Raw genomic sequence first — 13,229 nt, 5'->3', positions numbered from 1 at the left:
TCTTAAAAAATTGCTAAGAATGTTTACAGACTATTCTGTCTGTATTGTATGTTTAAACATCAAACTCTACAAACATGATGCTTGTATATAATAATCTAATGCATTGCTTCTCAAACATTTAGAATCCTAACCCACTTTTTAGAACGACAAACATTTGCAACTCACCTAGCCTCAATGGACATGAGGTGGGGGATTTAAATGTAACTAAAGCATCCTGCAGTATCTCACTGTCATTTACAGAAAACACATTTTCCACTGAGATGCCCCCTAAATTTGCCAACCAGTTTTACTGATAAAACTATATTGCACAGAAATGATAATGTGTGAAAACTGGGTTTCTGGGAATATTTACAATTTGTGCATCACCAAGTAAAGTATCCTAATATTTTTGATCTTATTAAAATCTTTGTTTCGATCACACTTCAGAATTACAAAAAAAGGTGCTTCTTTTTGTGCTTTCCTAACTGTTGATTGTGTACAGTTTATTTACAGGAATTTCCATCTTGTGTGTTACAAATAAATACTTCCTATAGCCTTTCCATTCATGCCGTCTGTACCCAGCAAGATTGTTACATAATTCACTTTACGTTTCTTTCTCTGACTACTAAGTGAGAGGAATATGTAAACAGCAATCCCCTTGTTAAAAAAATGAGCAGCAATTTGTCAGAAGTCATAGTCTGACATTTGACCTCTGTTTTTTTAAGTGCAGTGTGAACTGAAAGGCATCTTTATTTATTGCTTGGATTTTCTCGACCCATCAAAAACCGTCTCTCGACCAACCAGTGGGTCACGACCCACAGTTTGGGAAACACTGATCTAATGTATCCCTTGAGACTTTGATACCAATTATGCTATTGCTGTAAGGTATTCAGGAATCTGCACTGTGTCTAATGCACCCCAAAGGCCTCAAGGTCATTGCATAGCTAGTGTGATACAACTTTACAAACGATGTCAGTGTATCCACTGTACCAGGCAACGTCCTCCATTGTTAGGGTACTTGATTTTGTCTAGAAAAGAGTCAACCAATTCAATCATCTCTTTTGGGGAAAATCAAATTCTGCTGAACATTAAGAGGTGGGACGTATTAAAGATAGAAAATTCAAAGGCAAGCTTGTAGCTCAATACACAGCACAGTATTTCTGGTGCCTCCAGTTTAACTGGATTGATTGAGTGCTATTTATTAGTGCTATTTATTAGAAGCAGTAATGCTGAAGTTCAGAAAGCGTGAGCACGATTCATGGTCTGCATCAACATTTAAGAGAGTTCTGCATTGGTCAGACTTCAGCCAAAAGTAAAATCCTTCCAATCTAGCAAGAAGATTAAACTCCTTAATTTGCAATTGTTGCCCACTCTAATGTCAACATTTACAATGATGTTTTCATTCGGTGATCACAAAACAGTTCCTCAGGACAAAGCTTTAAATTTGTCATCATGACTGGATTTAAATTCATATGCCCAGATGTACAAAGCATTTTACTCGTCGCAAACGGCCCATCGGACTGTTTACAACTGGTAAAATGGTTTTAGGCATGTACCAACCCTATTTTGCGAGCCGGTAACCTATTACTGACTCCCAAAATAGGGTTTGCGAGTCGCTATTAGGAAGGGGCATGTTAAAGGCGTCCCTTCATAATAGCGAGCCGCTATAGTATGTAGGAATGTTTTGTAACCGGAAATGTGGTTTAAAACATTCCCAGTTACCACCAACTGCAAGTTGGTGGTAAGCCATTCGCAAATGGGAAGGGGTCCCATAGGGATCCCTTACCCTTTGTGAATGGGGGCGCCAACATTTTTTCATTACAGGCAGTAATCCCACAAACTTCTGCCTGCTCTTCAAAAAGGAAAAAATAACTTTTAATTTATTATTTTTAAACGCATTCTGTTTTCCTTTAAGTAAAATGGGCTGCATTCAAAGAAAAAAAAGTTGTTTTATTTAAGAAGCGAACACATACATGATGGTCTGCTGTCCCCAGCAGGCCACCATACCTGTGTTATTGCCCATTCCCAATGGGTCACAAATTGCGACCTGCCTCATGAATATTGATGAGGCAGGTCCCATGCGACCCATTTGGGAATCGCCAATGTGTGTTGAGACGCATTAGTACATTTCATTTTGTGAGACTTTAATAGCAAGTCAAAAAATTACAATTAGAGACTCGCAAAATGAATGTTAGTACATCTGGCCCATAAACCCTTACAATTTAGAACATTTTTACTTTACAGAGAATACAATCTAAAGTAAATTACACTCTAACACTTATCTAATGAACAACACATTAAGAATGATAAATACAATATTTTCTTCTTTGCCCTTCGGAAACATGCCATGAAGGATAAAAGTCTGTGTGATGCTAATATGTAATGTCTCCCTCCGCATTGCTTGACAGTGAATGTTATCTACATTTTGGCTAAACAGACAATGGCTTTGACACCACTGCATCAAGTCCAAAAGACTGTATTACCTGTTCTGTTCTGTTCTGCACACATCCTTTAATCAGAGATCCAAAATCCTGAACCCGTTACAAACCTTTTTACATGTTATCCCATAGGTGATGTGTATGTACTCAGATTGCATTCTTACCCACATTGAAGTCTCTTTGCCTAATGATTTTTTGTCAGCCATGTTGCGTCAAATGAGCCAGAAATATGCCCATCCCTGAGGTAATTCAGTTTTCCGATCCCTTTCGTATTTAGCCACCATTTTGTGTCTTTCCGCCATTTTGTGTTGCCCTCACTCAGGCAGCACGGTGAACTAGGTGTTGTTTTCCCTCTTCCTACTGCAACGTGTCAAATAACCTCCTGCCTCTGTTTAAAGCTGGTGTCAGGGTCCGGCCGACTCCACTAATCCTCGTCTGGTTTGACTGATCCCTGTCTCGACTATCTGTTGGTTCGCACCATTCTTTCCTGACTTTATCTTATCCTCTGGCCTTCGCTATTCTTTACTCGTATTCTCTCATTTCACAACTGTCCTCCGGGGCATACAAATGTGTCCTGCCACCTGCAAGTCGACTTATAAACACTACCACTGATTAACTTGTGGGGAAGGGTGACAAACACAGTTGGAAAAGAGGCTTATTTGAGTTACTTAATATCTTGCTTTCATATTCTTCTCATTGGTTAACCCTGTATGCATTGGGAGTGTTCTTTGTGAATATGTGTGTTATAAAAGATTGTGCGCCACGAAGTAAAGGGGCAGTCTCCTAAGAACATACCGAGTGTACTTCTGGGACAACTGTACTTAGCTGCAGCTAATAAACCTTATCTTCTACGCCTAACGGAGTGTCCCGTGTCTCTGTTCGACAAAGCAGGTGAACTCAGGAGATTAAGGCGTACCCTGCGCCGCCAGGCCCATAAGGTCTAGGTTCTTCAATTGGTGCCCGAACGTGGGCCGGCTTCAGAGGTAGCAGTTCTGCCCGAGGATCGTGAGGAGCCCCGCAAGAAAATTCTGGAGGAATCGCGAACCACGTCAAGCGACCCCTGTATGTCGAAGTGGTCCGAAGGTATTTTGCAGCGCGGTTTCGCCTTTCTGACGGCTGCTGACGACTGCTGCCCTGACTGCCGCCCTGCTTTGGTCCCTTTGATGATGTTTGGTATCGCGAGACATTAGACGGGCCTCTGTTGGCGTAAGAAGACACTTAGTTAAGTATTGGTGGGTAGCTCCCACTATTTTGTTTTGCTTTGGGTCTTTGATTCGGCTATTGCAAAAGCCGAAGCCGAGGGGTGAGTACGTTTGTGCTGTATTATTTGATTTAACCCCTTGATGTTTGTGAACAGTCCAGTGAAATAACGATGCCTGGTCTGAGCAAGTTTAGGAAGTTCTGTTGCCTTGGTTGTAATAGGAATTCCCGGCTGGAGGACTCTTGTCCAATTCCTCCGGTTGGAACTCCCACCTATGAGCTTTATTCAAAACATGGTGTTGGCCCCATTGCCTTTAATAAGGCATGGATCCGATGCACGAAGAACGATGGCGTTCTACAGTGGCCACAAAATGGTAGTTTTGAGCCTGACATATTAGACAATTTGGAAGCGATATTGTTCAAAAAACAAGCCCGGCCGGCAATGTTTGACTCTTTCCGCCTCTGGCGTAAGGAAGCAAAACAGTAAGAAATTAAGCAGGCAAAACGAAATAAGAAAGCACAAAACATGATGATTATACAGGCTGCCCAGCAGTTTAAAGATAATGAGAGTGATAATGCAATGGAAATCTCAGAGAGACAGCATCGTATGGCAATAGATAGATGCTATCCGGTGTTGCCTAATTCCCCTTCTGATAAAAGTAAGGATCTGGAGGAAGACCCCTTTGATGTCTCACCTATTGAGATTGCCTCCACCCTATGTACAAGGTGCTAATGCACCCCTGTTGTTACAACCTGTTCAGTTGCCTGTTGTCCCCCCACCTGTTCCGGTTCTTCCACATTTGCCCCTTCCGGTATTGCCACTCCCACCTCTCGTGCGACTGATAGAGCGGTGCTGATGCGAAAATTGTAGGGGTGCACCATATTCTTTGTTAGTCAGCACCCACATATATATGAACATGTTATACAAGTATAATGGAAATGTATGCAATGAAATAGAAAAGTAGAAATGTAAACAGGCCTCGAGAGAGGAGAAGGGCCTTTAATTATTTTGATATATTGATGTGTATATGTGATGCTTAGTATAAAATGTTGTGCATTAAGTAACATAAAGCTGTGTTAGAGGGGTGAAGAATGCAAACCTCTTAAGTATAGAACGAATAATTAGAGTTACTAATGGTAGAGTGTTTAGTTTGAGGCCTAACCTAGAGTGTAAAGTGAAGGCCTCGTTTATTTTAGCCATGTTTTATTAAGGCGGCAGGATGCTAGCAGAGCTTAAAATACAGTGCATGGTGAAACCTCATGATGTTAGGGGTTTTTTCTTATTCAGCATTTGGCTGCAGGTACAAGGCCATGTAGCTCGTTAGTTAGAAAGAGCCTTTGTTCAAATGGAATGGAGACAGAAGAAGTAGACGTGAAGGGAGTGGATTGGAATGTAAAGTTGCAACTCCTGGTACAGAGAAGGCCTGGGACCCAAGGTCGAATTCGTGGATGGAAGAAGAAAGGACCCAAATGGAAATGTACTGAAGAAAGAGGCTGCCTGAAGGGGTGTGTTGAAGGGCGTGTACCGCTTTTTGGGGTTTTGTATTAGGGACAGAGCCCCGTGGGTGGAGCAGACGAGACTTAGGCGAGGGACGGAAAGGAGCAACATAGATCGAGCTCTCATATGGTGAAAACTTCTTAGGAAGCTTCACTGCTGACACCTTTTATGCGATCCTCACCTGGAAGGGAATGTTAAGTAGGTATGTCACCTTAGAGTAGAGTAGGGACAGAAATGATTTGATTAATGACTTTAAATTTTGATATCACGATTGCCATAGGGTATTTGATGCTCTTGGAAGCTGTAATCCTGTTCATTTTCAGTCGTATGCGAATACTTCGCAGACTAGCATTTGTATTAATCCCCATATATCTTTTGTGTTTGGTATTGAGGTGCCTATATATTCAGATGTTTTTGCTGATAATAAAAGGTCAACCTCCCAGATTATGAGTCTTCTTTCCTGAGATGTCCAATTGCGGTAAATACGACTTGATAATTGTGATTCTTCCCTCTACGCTATTCTGCAAGTAAAAAGATCCTGGCGACCTGTGTAGGTTCTTGTAGTTAATTAGACGAAGTCACCGATTCCTTTGTCTCCATCTCCTGAACATCAATCTTCTTTGCCTTCGGCTCCCCTTATAACTGCCAGTTCCTCTCCTGTATCGCCTAATACCTTGTCCCCTGTCCTTATGTCTAATTCTCCTACTGTGCGCAAACGAATAACAGATACTGTCTCTGGTTTTTTGTCCCCTTTCGTTGGGACTCTGAACATGTCTCCGGCTTTTTCTCGAAGACAGTCTCGTAGTCAACTTCCAGGTTCCAACGAACGGGTGGTGTTGGACTCTCTCGCTCGCAAATGGATCGAGAAGGGTCCCCAGTATAGTGTGAAAGATATCATGATCACCTTTCATCAGTGGGATGCGCCCACGCAGAGATATGTATTTAATGTTATGTGTGACACTCTTGCTAAAGGATGGGAGGATATGGATTTGGGTTTACTTCCCCAGGGTCAGTTGGACGTTCAGGCTAATTTCGATAAAGGACTCATTGTGTGTTCTAAGATTGAGGACGCCGTAAGGACACTTGTTACTTTTAGGTCCATATTTTCTTCACAAACTTTTCTTGATTCTGATCCTGCTGTTCAGCAGACATTGAAACATTACCCAATGAGAGAGGTTCCTCCGATATGGAGGGAAGAGGTTGCGCAAGCAGGTAATAATCCAGCTATTCTCGCTCACTTCCAGCGTATATGGGTACATGTGCCCTGGAAGAGATCTGATGTTTTGGCCCTCAAACAATCTTTACCGGATCCCCGTAAAAACCCTGCTGGTTACTATAAAGAATTGTCCCAGACTGTTGATGCCTGTATTATGAATTTAGCCGATATTGACATGTTAAAGGGAAATGTAGTCCCACAAGCGTTATGGGCTCGGATTCGTAGAGAGGATCACGTTCAAGAATTGGGTGGTACATGGAATGCTATAACTGCCTCGGATAGAGCACAAGTGGGTGGTGTTAAGCCTGATGTTTTGATCACAGAACTCCCTGGTAGGATTATTACTTTAATGAAAACAATGATGCCCGCCTTACGAGTTAATTGGGATAAATTAGCTGCGTGTAGACAGAAGAAAGATGAGAGTGTCTCCGATTTCTTCACTCGTTTTGAGGAGACGTTTATTGATCACAGTGGTCAGGATATGACTACGGAGGGTGGACAGCGATTATTTGTAGATAAATTCGTATTTAATTTGCTCCCCGAGTTGTCACATAAGTTAAAAGACTCTGAAAGTTCATGGGCTGTTTCTTCTTCTGCTCAGATATTGGCTACTGCTCAATATTACGAAACCAGGGACAAAGAGGAAAAAGACAAGCAAGAGAAAAAGACTAAAGAATTAAAAACGAAGGTTCTTCTGCAACAAGCTTATCCTCCTCGCTCTGCTCAGCGCCAGTTTTAACAGCCTCCCCAGTTTCAGAGGGTGTTTCAAAAGCGTGAGCCCTATATTCCGCGGCCTTTGTTAGGTCCTAACCAATGCGCCTATTGTAGGGAGGAAGGTCATTTTAAGAATGGCTGCCCGGTTTTATTACAGCGTAATGGAGGACTATCTACTCCACGAGGTCGTGGTGGTTCCCAGTTAGCGCCCAGGGGTAGAGGTCGAGGTATGTCGCCCCAGACACAGCGTTCCCTTCCACCTCCACATTCTATGAACTACTTTGATCAGCAAAATACTCAGTCTACACAGTATTACAATGATGATTACTATGTTGAAGGTGAGAATGACAGTCTTCACGCTAACTAGGACAGCCATAGACAAAGTGAGGGAGTTGTATCGATTCCAGTAGATCAGAATGGGCCTTATGTTAATGTCACTACAATGGGTGTTTCAGAGCCATTTCTTTTAGATACTGGTGCGATGAGAAGTTCTATTATTCACTCCAAACTCCCTGGGGCACCCTTGTCTGGCTTAACAAACATATCCGTAGGATTTTCTGGCGCCCCAGTTCATAGCCCGGTCTCTTGTCCTCTGCCTATTTCAATTGGTTCTTATGATTTGGAAGCTCCACTTATTTTAAAGACTGGTTGCGGCGAAAATCTGTTGGGTTTGTATTTATTGAAAAGATTGCATGCAACGATATATTGTTCTCCTTCTGGTGTACATCTCGCTTTGGGGCAGAAACTGACCTCTCCAATGTATTTGTCTAAAGATCAATTTCCACCTGAATTGCTCTCTCTCCCTGCAACACTTTGGGCTACGGGTCCAAATGATATTGGTTATCTTGAGATCCCACCCTATGTCGTTACCCTCAAGCCCAATGCTAAATTGCCACGCATCCCTCAATACAAAATTCCCAATGATGGTGAAAGAGCGCTTTTTGCTATTATTTATTATTTGGTTCAGAAGGGTGTGGTTGAGGAGACGAGGGGAAATGTATGCAATAGTCCTGTTCTCCCGGTTCTTAAACGCACTGATCCTTCTCAGCCTCCTGTTTATCGCTTTGTTATTGATCTCCGGGAGGTTAATAAAATTGTTGTACCGCAGTTTCCTGTTGTTCCAGATATCACTGCCCTGTTAACTTTAATAGCTGCCTCGGCAGCTTGGTTTTCTCTTATTGATCTGAAAAATGCTTTCTTCAGCATCCCCATTGCTGAAGAGAGTAGGGATCTTTTTGGATTCTCTTTAGGAGGCCGAAGTTTCCGGTTCAAGCGCGCACCCCAAGGCTATTGTGAAAGTCCCTCCATCTATAGCCAAGCTCTGAAGTGCCAGCTTGATACTTTTCCTTTGCCGCCAGGTGCTACCCTTATTCAGTATGTGGATGATTTATTGATTGCTGCTGATTCAGAGGATATTTGCAAGAACGTGACTATTGCACTATTGCGTCACTTGTCTGACCTTCACCATAAGGTTTCACCTTCTAAATTACAATATGCCCGCCAAGAGGTTACCTATTTAGGTCATCTCTTGTCGAAGGAGGGAAAGCGACTGACCCCAGAACGTATTCAAGCAATTGCACAAATGTCTGTGCCATCCACACAAAGAAAGAGAAGTGTGTGCCATTCTGGGCATTACCTCTTATTGTAGACAGTGGATTCCACATTTTTCTTTGTTGGCTAAACCTTTGTTGGCACTCACTTTGAAAGACACACCCCAACCCCTTCCTTGGACTGACAAATGTCAGAAGAGTTTTTCTGATTTACGTGCTGCTCTGTGCTCTGCTCCTGTGTTGGGTACTCCGGATTACAGTAAGCCCTTCATGCTCTATGTCCATGAAAGAGAGGGTTGTGCGTTGTCAGTCTTAACACAACGATTTGGAGACAAGCAGCGGCCATGTGCCTACTTTTCGGCTACATTAGATCCAGTAGCCAAGGCATTGCCTAGTTGTCTTAAAGCTACAGCAGCAGCAGTAATTTCTAATCGTCAGTCTGCTGGAGTGGTGCTAGATAACACTCTTATTGTTATGGTACCACATGCAGTGGATACCTTTCTAAATAGGACAAAAACGCAGCATCTTACAAGCGCTCGCTTGTCTGGGTATGAGCTGACGCTCTTGGCTAGTCATGTGCACATCAAACGATGTAACACTTTAAATCCAGCCACATTGTTACCTCTTCCAGAGGAGAAAGGTATTCAGGAACAACATGATTGTTTTCTCCGTACTGAGGAGGAGACAAAATGTAGGATTGATTTGAAAGATACACCACTAATGGACCCGGATGGGATCCTATGGGTGGATGGTTCTTGTTTTAAACTCCCTAATGGTGAAACAACTTCAGCTTATGCTGTTACCACCTTGCATACAATCGTGAAGACAGCACGCATCAGACATAATTCAGCTCAGGCAGCTGAACTGATAGCTTTGACAAGAGCGTGTGTGTTATCTAAGGGGAAGAGAGTGAATGTATATACCGACAGCCAGTATGCGTTTGGTGTGGAACATAGTTTTGGTCGTTTGTGGAAGGAAAGAGGATTCTTTACCTCCCACGGTACTAAAATACAGCATGGTCAGTTGGTAACTGATCTTCTTGAGTCACTTGCTTTGCCTACCCAGATAGCAATCATAAAGTGTAGTGCGCATAAGAGGATTACTGATGATGTTGGTCGCGGGAATGCTTTTGCGGATGAGGTAGCGAAAGAAACAGCCAGAGATGCTATGAGTCGCATGTATGTTGCGGGCCCTGCAAATTGGGTCAAGGAAAAAGGAATGTGTGAGGATACAATAGAAAGTGTGAGATCGATTCAAGGAGAGGCTACAGAGAAAGAGTTGAGTAAGTGGAAAGAGAGTACAGGAATGTTAGACGCGATGGGATGTTGGATAGAATTGTCAGAACATCAGCGTTGGCTGTTACCAGATGCCTATGTACTGCCTGTAGTTGCTATGGCACATGGTCCAGCCCACATCAGTGCGAAAGGAATATGTAAGCTTCTGGCTCCAGTGTGGCTGAACGAAGGGATGCCAAAATGTGCAGATAATTTAGTGAAGCATTGTATCGTTTGCTTGATGCATAATACAGGAAAGGGAACCCCAACTCCAGCAGGTCATTTTGCTCCCCCAACATATCCTTTTGAGGTGTTGCAAATTGATTATATTCACATGGAACGATGCAACAATCTCAAATATGTTTTGGTGGTGGTGTGTGCCTTCTCCAGATGGATAGAGGCCTACCACCTGAAAGACAACACTGCTTTGTCCACTGCCAAAGTTCTTCTGAAAGAGTTCTTCCCTAGGTTTGGTTTGCCACGCATTGTCTGGAGTGACAATGGAAGTGAATTTGTGGGCCAAATTATGAAAAAGGTGTGTGCCGGTCTTGGTATCAGGCAGAAATTCCATGCGGCGAACCATCCCCAATCAGCGGGTTTGGTAGAGTGCTATAACGCCACTCTCAAACTTAAGCTTGCAAAGGTACAGGCTAGCACGGGACTTGCCTGGCCCGATGCTTTACCTTTGGCTCTCCTATCCACTAGAACAGCTGTACATTCTCGTTTGGGACTCAGCCCATACGAGGTTGTTTTTGGGCGCCCGGCTAATGTTTGGGGAGTCCCTCGCCCTAAAAAGTATTCTGATATACAGTATCCAATGCTGATTGACTACTTACATGACCTCACCACTAAATTACGTGTTCTCCACCAACAGGTTCAAAACGCTTTACCAGAGGCCTCCACAGACCCAGGTCATTCTATCCAACCGGGAGACTGGGTCTATGTGAAAATTTTTAAGAGGACAAGGAATTTGGAACCTCGTTGGAAGGCGCCTCGACAAGTTCTTCTGGTGACACGTACAGCAGTGAAAGTCGAAGGGAAAAAGAACTGGATCCATGGCGTGCACTGCCAAAAAGTGCCCTTGCCTTTTGACCAGTGGGTCTGTAAGGGTGTAGGTGATTTTGAAGGCGAAAGGGTCCCTCAGTTTGTACCTTTCAGTAGTGCACACCTAGATGGAACTCAGTCAGAGAAAGAAGATGATGACGTTTTACAAGAAGCCGTACCGCCACATCTCCGATTGAACACTAGGGGTGGGCGGAATTTGCGAAATCCACTTTCGCAAATCATCGCGAAAATGTTAAAAATTATCGCAAACACGCGGAAATATCGCGAAGATGCGGAAGTTTTTTTCCCGCATGTTCGCGAGATTTTCTGCATGGTTGTGATCGCGCGACGCATGACGTCACTGCGGGCGCGAACTGTCGCGAGACAGCGCAAATGGCTAAAAACAATACAACATCTCATGGAGAACGCGACCGGATCAAGAAAACTTGTCGGCGAACGCAGGGATTCAGGTAAGGCGATCGCGCGCGTGCGAGAATGTATTATTTTACAGCGCGAGCAAGAAACAAATTATCGCCAAGCTGCGGAATGCGGAAATTTTGACATTTTAGCGCTTTCCGCGGAACACAAAAATGTCAAATTATCGCAATTTCTGCGAACGGAACGAAATTTTAGCCCAGGCCTATTGAACACTACAGATCCACAGACACTATTTCAGGACCAAACTGTACTGAACAGAACTCGATATAATTTAAGGCCTAGACTGGTCAAGGACACCTGAGATTTTCATCTCTTTCGTGACATGTATCATCTGTCCAGGTTGCAGGGTCAGGGTAGGAGTCTTGGTTCGTGACCTGTATAGTGGCTAGGCCCCCAGGACTTGGAGTGTCATAGGACGGCTAATAATCACAGCCAAGTGAGTAAGGAAGATTGCAGTGAGCAACAATTTTAGAGGATGGATGTCAAAGTGGGAAAGAATAATAAGAAGGAAGAGATGAGAAAGAAATATTGTAAATTAGTGTACAGTCAATGTGGCATAACATTGTGTGTTCTTATGTTTTTCAGTACCTTATTGGCTTGTGTAGGTTGGATTGTTCATGCTATGCAGCACAAATCTGTCCCTACTTCTATTTCCTTGCCTCTTCATTCTACTATCTCCCCACATCAATTACATACACTTCCCCAACATGAACTAATCAGGAGAACCGAATATTTTAACAATTCATTTGTCCAGTTGTTGCATCAACACCAATTGGTAGTCAACACAACCGACTGTTGGGTGTGTGGACTTATGCCTCATACCACAGACAAAGGGATGCCATATTTAGCCCTTCCATTTTCTTATGAAGGTTCCGCTTGGGCCTATTTTGTGATGTTTTCAAATGCATATCAGAACCGATTTAGACGTCCAGTTGGTATATATGGTAGTGGGCAAGATTTTAGTCATAGTTCTCTGATAAAAGGAATAGTGGCTATGGCTAGAATTGTGGAGAATAGTAGGGTTCCTGTTGATGAGAAACGGGCATACGATGGTTGGAACGTGACTCGTTACGTTACTAGCCTTACAGATAGAGTTAAACAGGGAAAATCTCCACCAATTTGGACTGTGCCTCATCGAGGTAACTTTTGTTTACAAATGAATGGCCAGACTACTGACACTGGACAAGGAAAGAGTTTTTGTTCCCATACATACATTCACACATCTCAGAATTCACCACCGTTAGTGCCATCCCAGGGCACGTATTTTGCCTGCCACGATAGAGCCTACACGTGGCTACCGACGGATTTTTCAGGAACGTGCTATATAGCCTTTCTTCTCCCTCCTACATACACTGCTCCTTCGGGACATCACAGAAACAGATATGGCAGAGGGATTATTGATTCTAAAGACACGGCAGGACAAGAGGGAGGTGATTTCCTTAAAGGATTTCTCCCTTTCTGGGGCCCAATGGCCAACAGTAGAAACATGAGACAATTGGTTTGTGTTGTTGAGACTACCATAGATGTCACTGTGGGAGCCTTGAGTAATCTCACAGCTGAACTTCTGGCAGATCGTCTCAAAACATTGCAGAACCGGATTGCTCTGGATGTTATTCTTGCGGATCGTGGTGGAGTTTGTAAATTGATCGGATCTAGCTGTTGCATTTATATACCTGACGATGCCCCTACGGTATACCAAGCCATCTCCAAATTACATGTGATCTCCGAGTCGATTCATCAGGACGAAGGAGATTGGTCTTTATTGGAATGGTTTTCGGGATTACTGTCCAAATGGGGATGGAAGGTATTAGCATTCCTTGGAGTGGTTTTGGCCATCATTTTTTCCTGTTGTCTCTGTATGCAGTGTGGCCCCGCCAT

At 43.3% G+C, this 13,229-nt stretch overlaps 1 protein-coding gene across 3 annotated transcripts in view; it reads left to right on the top strand.

The window, feature by feature from the left end:
• The window catches only part of LOC146796323 (uncharacterized), a 354,882-nt gene that overhangs the window by 290,078 nt on the left and 51,575 nt on the right, over positions 1 to 13,229 (top strand). The gene's annotated exons all lie outside the window — the stretch shown is intronic.

Source organism: Triturus cristatus, chromosome 10 (assembly GCF_964204655.1).
Source record: "Triturus cristatus chromosome 10, aTriCri1.1, whole genome shotgun sequence".
In the NCBI taxonomy this organism is placed as follows: domain Eukaryota; kingdom Metazoa; phylum Chordata; class Amphibia; order Caudata; family Salamandridae; genus Triturus; species Triturus cristatus.
The sequence above is the reverse complement of the archived record's forward strand: the minus strand, read 5'-3'. Positions and strand labels throughout refer to the sequence as shown.